This window comes from Pinus tabuliformis, chromosome 6, assembly GCF_031772625.1.
Source record: "Pinus tabuliformis cultivar Carrire ecotype Pingquan chromosome 6, CPIR1, whole genome shotgun sequence".
In the NCBI taxonomy this organism is placed as follows: Eukaryota; Viridiplantae; Streptophyta; class Pinopsida; order Pinales; family Pinaceae; genus Pinus; species Pinus tabuliformis.
This window is the reverse complement of record NC_142292.1, coordinates 249,821,157-249,829,405: the sequence shown is the minus strand read 5'-3', so window position 1 is coordinate 249,829,405 and position 8,249 is coordinate 249,821,157.

Here is an 8,249-nt window from a genome sequence, read left to right as displayed (position 1 = left end):
TTCAGAAGTGGCTAGTAATAATTCATTTTCCAGTTTCAAAGACGATATTTCACATTCAATAACTAAAACTGCTTCCAGGCTATAAACCAATTGGAAGGGAGTAAAACTAGTCAAAGCTTTTTCTGAGGTATGATATTCCCACAAGGCTAGAAAAGCATTAGATGCCAATTTTGTTTAAGAAATCTGATAATCCATTTAATCATGGTGTTCAAAACCTTGTTAATGGCTTCTACTTGGCCATTTTAATGCTGGTAATATGGAGTAGAACTGTCATGATGCAGGCCTAGCTTTGCAGTAATTTCACTCATCATAAAGTTTCAAAAGTGGCTACCATGGTTCGTGACAATGGCTTGTGGAACCCCGAACCTAGAAATCACATGATTGGCTATGAAAATGGTTGTTGTTTCACCATCGTCCTTGTATGCAGGCATCACCTCGGCCCATTTCATGAAATAATCTACTGCTAGGATGATGTACCCATGGGCCCCGACCGAGTGAGGGTTACATGTAAGGAAATCAATGCCCCATTTGGTGAAAGGACAAATAACAATGATTAGGTGAAGAGGAGCTCGAGCTGCACGCAAAACCAGAGATTTTGGGTTCGATCCCCAGCAGAGTAGCCAATTTTTTAGGTAGACTAATCCCTCTTGCGGACAATATGGATCTCCATGGACCTCAAAGAAATCTAGTAACAAACAAGAAAGAATTGTTACCTTTCCTTAGCTTATGATTGAATAAAACAAAAAGTATGAGAGAGATCACTTACCGTTTAATCGAAATGCCTGTTGAAGTCCCTTTCAGTGCCTTAAACAGTTAACTTCCTCTTGATGCTTTAGAGACCATTCCAACGCTTCCCACAACTTTTCCATGACATCTTGAAGGAGATCTACATAGAAAGAGAAACACAGGATTAAAACATCTAGTATATATAATCTAAGATAAATGAACTACTTAACTCAACATATATCATAAATAGAATCATAACCTATGTGAGTGATCAAGGAATCCCAAAAATGATATCAATAAAGACATAATTAGGAAAGAACAATTGATTTTTATTAAATAAAATGGAGAACAAACTTACAACCTCAAAGCCTTGATGTTACAGGCCTCTTCTCACAATCTCCAACCCTCTCCTTGGATGAAAATTCTCCTAGCCTTATTTCTATAGAATACGCCTGTAGTGCCTCGCTCTAGTCGACTAACAATGATATGACATTAACATTTATTTAGCTCTAAGGCCCACACTTTATTCTTTGAGGACCTCAGGTTGAGGATCCAAACACATGACTCTATTATTAGTGGTTTGATGTTTATGTATGTTCTCCATTGATATTATGATGAAGATAGCATTAATGGTTATGTATGTATCTATTGGTATTATGATCATTGTAGCATTAATGGTTATGCATGTTCTCTATTGGTATTATGATCGTTGTAGCATTAATTGTTATGCATGTTCTCTATTGATACTATGATGATTGTAGCATAAATGGTTATGTTTGGTCTCCATTGAATTTATGATGATGATAGCAGTAAAGGATATGTATGATCTCTATTGATATCATGATGATGATAGCTTTGATGGATAGGTATGTTTCCATTGATGTTATGATGATGATAGCCATGATGGATGTGTCCCCTATGTTACCTACTTGCATTAGTTCTGGTTCACAATGAGCAATGATGTGAATGACTAGTTGATGTTAATGATGCTATTACGAAAATGACTAACACTAAGAAACCTTATCATTGATGATTATTGAGTATTGATCTGATAATCACCCTATGAGTGACCACAGTTGAAGATTTATTAAACAAAAGGTATTACAGTCCCATGTGCTGGTGTGTGTGTGTTATGTGTTATTGAAACAACAGATCAATCAGATTTCCAATACGCAGAAAATAAATGGAAAGAAAACAGAGAAATACAGTAAGCAACACAAAGACACAAACAATTTTGAATAAGTTCACCCTATTCTCCAGGTCTAGGTCTTCGGTCCAGCTTCAGTGGTGGCCTTGTTTTATTGTGTCTTTCAGCAGAGAACTTACAATACAGGGACTCAATATGAGTTCTCCTGAAGCAGATTTTGCTTGGCAGGGTGGTTCTTGGATTCCCCAAGCCACTCGGAGTACACAGACTCTTTTTCTTCCTACCATCTCTGTGACCCTTGGTCTACAGTGGAAAGAGCCAACTGTGATGCTCAATCCGGACATGTTCCTCTATGGAAAGGCTTGATTATTCAAGCCCTCTGGTGCTCAATGCTGCCCGTGGTCAGCTCGGCCCTCTGTCTCCTCTGCTTGGCTTTACTACTCTTTGTGCTCAGTCCTCTTCTTAGGGTTCACTTTTCACTGTCTCTCTTGGCCGCTTGGACTCTTCGTTCTCTCTTTCTTCCTCTGAATCTCTCTTCAACTGTCTCTGTTTATGGCTTTAACCATTCAACCTCCATGCATGTTCGGTTCCTCTCCTTCTTGCGTCGATTCTCCTCCCGCTTGTGTGCTGGGAGTTCCCTGTTCGACGTCAGCATGAACGCTTAGGAAGTAGCCATGTGTCCCCATGGGAACATGCCAGCCTGTTCGTCGATTCGTTTCTTCCTCCATCGTGGTGGTCAACGAATTCCAAATCCCCTTAAATCACAGCTTAATTCCCCGTCAATTCCGCTCTGTTTATCGAACGCAATCTTAGCCGTCTGATCTGGGCTCCTCCAGATCCAACGTCATACGCGCGCCGAGCGCGGTTGACTTGCTCGACCGATAACGCACGATCACGGCGGTTTTTCTCTCACCTTCGCTGCCACGCGTCGATCGCTGAGTGTGATCGCTCCGTTTTCTCCAAAACCACTTACCGTTCAAGGGCGCCCCGATCAAACCGCTGGTTTCCAAGTTGTGGGTCCCACCTTCGTATGATGGCGCTTTTCATTTCTCCACCCACGGTCCTCTGGCTCCCAACGTGACCGAGTGCTTAAGGCTCTACCATTTCAACCCTGTTTGCCCAGCGATGCACGATTAGCAGTAGGAAACCAGCTCCTTTTCCATTCTGGGGCTCCCAGGGGCTACATTGACCTCCTGTGCAGTTCCATGGGCCTCGGTCAAAGCGCTTTGACCGAGGTCCTCGTCGTTCCACGCCGGCTGCCATGGCCACTAGTTTAGGGTGTTTTCGATTGCTATTTTGGATTCTTCAAGGATTTGTTTCGTCCCGATATAGTCATGGTTCTATGATAGTCGTTTATGGATCCGATTCGTATCACCGCCTCTCTACTGAAAAGCTTTTGGACCACCACAAGTTGGTTTTTTTTTCAAGCATCGACTAAGTGAGGAAACTGCTGTCTCACTTGTCCAATCTCAATCCACTTCGCACTGCTCGGCTTCGAACCTTTAAGCCCAATCCTGAGGTATTCCACTTGTCCACTGCGCGTTGTCCTTACCTTCCTGTCCAACACTGTATCTTCCTGCAACTCATTAAGATATTCAAGTAGCAGGTCATCAACAGAAGGAAATTGACTTTGCTCTTTAGGGTCCTCAATCATTGAAGGTTCAAACAACCTCAAGAAATCTGCGTTCACGACTGAGTAGATGTGCATGTAAGCTGGCAGATCAAGGCGAAAAGCATTCTCACCAATCTTCTCAAGTATCCTGAAGGGTCCATACCTAATAGGTTTTAGCTTCTTGCCTTCACCTTGCATCCTGTCCTTGCTGATATACAACCAGACTTGGTCTCCAACTTGAAAACTATGCTCCATCCGATGCTTATCATGCCTAGCCTTGTACTTGGCCTGGCTCTTTTCCAGCTATTCCTGTACTGCCTGGTGGATCTCCTGGATCTGTTCAATGAACCTAGTTGCCCTGTCCACATCACTATGTCCATCAACCATGGTATCTTTACCAAAGACAAAATCCAAGGGAGACCTTGGTATGAAACCAAAGCAGGTCTCAAAAGGAGATCTCTGGGTAGAAGAGTGTTTGGCTCTATTGTAAGCATGCTGCACATAACACAAGTGTTCATCCCAAAGCTTAGGGTGTTTGCTGCAATATCCCCTCAATAACTGGATCATTGTCCTGTTAACTACTTCTGTCTGGCCATCTGTTTGTGGATGAAAAGTTGTGCTTTTCTTTAATTTGGTGTCCATTAGTTCCCACAGACTGGACCAAAACTTTCCCACAAATCGGGTGTCTCGATCAGATATAATAGAAGTGGGTAATCCAAAATGAACCCATACATGTTCAAAGAATAACTTTGCAGTTTGTTCAGCTGTAATCTGTTTACTACAGGGTATCAAAATACACATTTTGTTGAACCTATCCACAACAACATATAGATAATCATGACCTTTCCTAGATTTAGGCAGTCCTCCCACGAAATCCATGGAAATGCTTTCCCAAGGGTGAGAAGGAACTGGCAAGGGAGTGTATAAGCCTAGTTTTCTATTGCTGGGCTTGCTTTTAGCACACATAGCACACCCCTTTACATATCTAGAAACTGTCTCACTCATTCTTGGCTAATAGCAGAACCTTTGCAGCTGTGCAACTATTTTACTTACCCCAAAGTGACCTGATATCAGAGAAGTGTGTGCTTCCCTAATTATCTTTGCTCTCTCAGTTTGTGGAATGCAGAGTTTCCCATAATGATATAAGAGTCGGTCCTTCACATGATAGTCCAATTCTTCTACTCTTTTGCCTTGACTCAAAGTTGCATATACATCTTTAAAGTCCATATCCTGAGCATATTGTTCTATGTAGCTTTCATGTAGCACAAAATTATGCTTAAGTATGGTAGATGCATTTATAATGGGTCTAGATAACATATCTGCAACCTTGTTATGTATGCCCTTTTTATATCTGATGACTAAATGAAACTGTTGTAGAAAACCCATCCATCTATAATGTCTTGATTGTTGCAACTTAGTTTGGGAGTGTAGGTATTGAAGTGGCTGATGATCAGTATGTATTACTGTTTCTTTGCCCATTAAGTAATGTTTCCACTTTTTCACACTCTGAACTAATGCATACAATTCTTTATCATAGGTAGGATAGTTGACTACTGCAGGATTAAAAGTCTCAGAATGATAACATATGGGTTTATCATGCTGTGTCAACACTGCTCCCATGGCATAGTCACTGGCATCAGTTTGGATCTCAAACGGTCTTTGTAGATCTGGCAGTGCTAGTACAGGTGTTGTACTAATTTTTTCTTTCAAGGTGTCGAAGGCTTTCTGCTGTTTGCCTCCCCACTGAAACACCTTGTTCAATCCTGTCAAAGCATGTAAAGGAGCTGCAATTGAGGAAAATTTTGAAATGAACTTCCTCCAATACTGTGCTGCTCCTAAGAAGCTTCTCACTTCTGTAGCAGACTTGGGTTTAGGCCAGTTTACAATGACTGCCACTTTAGAGGGATCTATTTTCAATTCACCTCTCCCTACTATATGACCCAAATAATTTAGAGAGGTTTTCCAAATTCACATTTGGAGAGTTTAACATAAAGTTTTTCTCTTTTCAAAACATCTAATGTCTGCTTAACATGCTTTAAATGTTCTTCCCACGTTTTACTAAAAATCAGAATGTCATCCAGATACACAATAACAAAATCATCAAGAAAAGGTCTGAGTAAATCATTCATTAATCTCATGAAAGTAGCAGGGGCATTGGTCAAGCCAAAAGGCATAACCAACCATTCATACAATCCCTGCTTTGTTTTGAAAGCAGTCTTCCATGCATCTTGCTCTGCAACTCTGACCTGATGGTATCCACTGTGAAAATCCAGCTTGGTGAAATAAACAGCTTCCTTCAATTGATCTAAAAGATCATCTATGCAAGGAAGGGGATAACGATTTTTGATTGTTATCTTATTCAGTGCTCGGTAATCAATGCACATTCTCCATGAGCCATCTTTCTTTCTCACCAAAACGATTGGTGACCCACATGGTGATGTGCTAGGCCTGATGAACCCTTTCTCGAGCAACTCCTGCACCTGCTTCTTGATTTCAACATTCTCTAAAGCAGATAACCTGTACATCCCAATGTTAGGCAAAGGAACATCTTGCTGCAAAATAATATCATGTACTATTCCATTTTTGGGTGGCAGACCTTGAGGTTCTTGAAACAAGACATCATACTCTGAAACAATCTTTTCTATATTAGCTTGCTGATCAGAATTACAGCCCTCAAATACATTGGTTTTATCAGTTTTCTTTTCCTTTACAACCATTAGTAAGAACTGTTTGCATGAATTTATCATTCTTTTCATCTGTCCTGAGTTTATGAGAGTATAATTATTCTTGAGCTTATGAGCTCTTACAAAGTATTCGATTCCATCTTTGACAAGTAGATACTTGTTCTCGGCTCTATAGAAAATAGCCTTTCTATCATACAAGTAAGGACTTCCTAAAACAATTCCACATATATCCAAAGGAATTATATCTAACTCAACCTCATCTACAAATGCTGACCCAAAAGAAAACTTGAGTTTGCACTGTCTAGTCACTTGTAGTTGTGCTTTATCATTCAACCATCCTAATGGGTATGGCTTCTTATGAGGTGTAGTTGCTAATCCCAATTTCTTTACAATTGCTTCAGAAATCAGATTTACTTGTGAGCCACTATCAAACAAAGTATCAATCTTTTGATTTTTGGAAACAACTCGAATATGAAAAATCTCATGCCTTTTTCTCTCATGTTCTTCATCAATAACAGATTGAGCAGAATTACTAGTAGATGCTTCAGAATTCTTACCTTTTATACCTGTGGCTGCAATGATTGTTTCATCTCCCGAGTCTGACCCCAAATCCTTCTAAATAGCTGCAACAGTCTTCTTCTTCTTGCCCTCAGACTTCTTAGGTCTCAGCTCTGGATGCAGAATCCAACAGTGCTCATCATCATGCCCCTCCTTTTTACAGTGAGTGCATGAGGCTTTGCCTTTCTGTGCAGTGTTAGCCTTCCTTGCTTTCCACTTCTGCTTTCTTTTCTCCTTGCTCTTGCTTATAGTGGGTTGGGATGGTCCCCCAACTTCTGGATTTCCATTCTTTCCTCTAGCTTCTAGATGAGTAGCTTGTACAGATACCTCATCTATACTAGTGGGATTAAACATGAGGATGGTATGCCTCATGTAGCTGTGTAGACCACCAATGTACTTCAAAAGAGTTTCTGGTGAGTCTAATGAAATACCCAACATCAATGCTCTCTTTCAGAACTCTTGAGTATACCCTTGTACACTTTGCCCTTTCAACTGCCGAAGATTTTTCCAACTCATCATGGCTTGTTGCATGTAGGCCAATGGATAGAATTTTTTTTGATTGCAGTAACAAATTCACTCCAGACAGAGATGGTCTTACCATGCTTCCTCATATCAGCTTGGGTTCTGCCTTCCCACCAAACCAAGGCAGTGCCCCCTAGGCGAAGGCTTGCCAGCTGAATCTTGCTCTTGTCTGAGTCTATATTTTGTACTCTGCAATACACATCAATTTGTCTAATCCAATTGTCCAACTTTTCAGCATTTAGCTCTCCATCATATATAGGCAAATCAAATTTAACATCTAACTTAATCAAAGATGCTTTCTTATTATGCACAGGGCTACTAGGAGGTGTAGGGAAGCTTTCTTCTTTCCCCTTTCCTTTGGAGTGGTCATGGGAATGAGATTCATCTTCTTCTTTATCTTGCTTAGAGCCTGATGAATCTTCACCCTTATGCTTTCTAAAGTCCCTATACATTTCTTCTACCATAGACTTTATAGCTAGGAAACTTTCTATGAATTGAGAGTCTGGCCCTATAGAACCTTCTTCTGACATTGTCTTCCGAGAATAGACTCTCCCAATTTCAGGATTAGTTTCCACCAACTCTCCTTCTCCTAATTTGAGCTTTGATCTAGTGAGCATTCACAGCTAAACCAACACAAGCTTGTCCAACCTTACAGCCTAGAGCTCTGATACCACTTGATCTGATAATCACCCTATGAGTGACCTTAGTTGAAGATTTATTAAACAAAAGGTATTACAGACCCATGTGTTGGTGTGTGTGTGTTCTGTGTTATTGAAACAATGGATCGATCATATTGTCAATACACAGAAAATAAATGGAAAGACAACAGAGAAATACAGTAAGCAACACAGAGACACAAACAATTTTTAATAAGGAGTTCACCCTATTCTCCAGGGCTACGTCTCCGGTCCAGCTCCAGTGGTGGCCTTGTTTTATTGTGTCTTTCAGTAGATAATTTACAATGCAGGGACTCAATATGAGTTCTCCTAAAGTAGATATT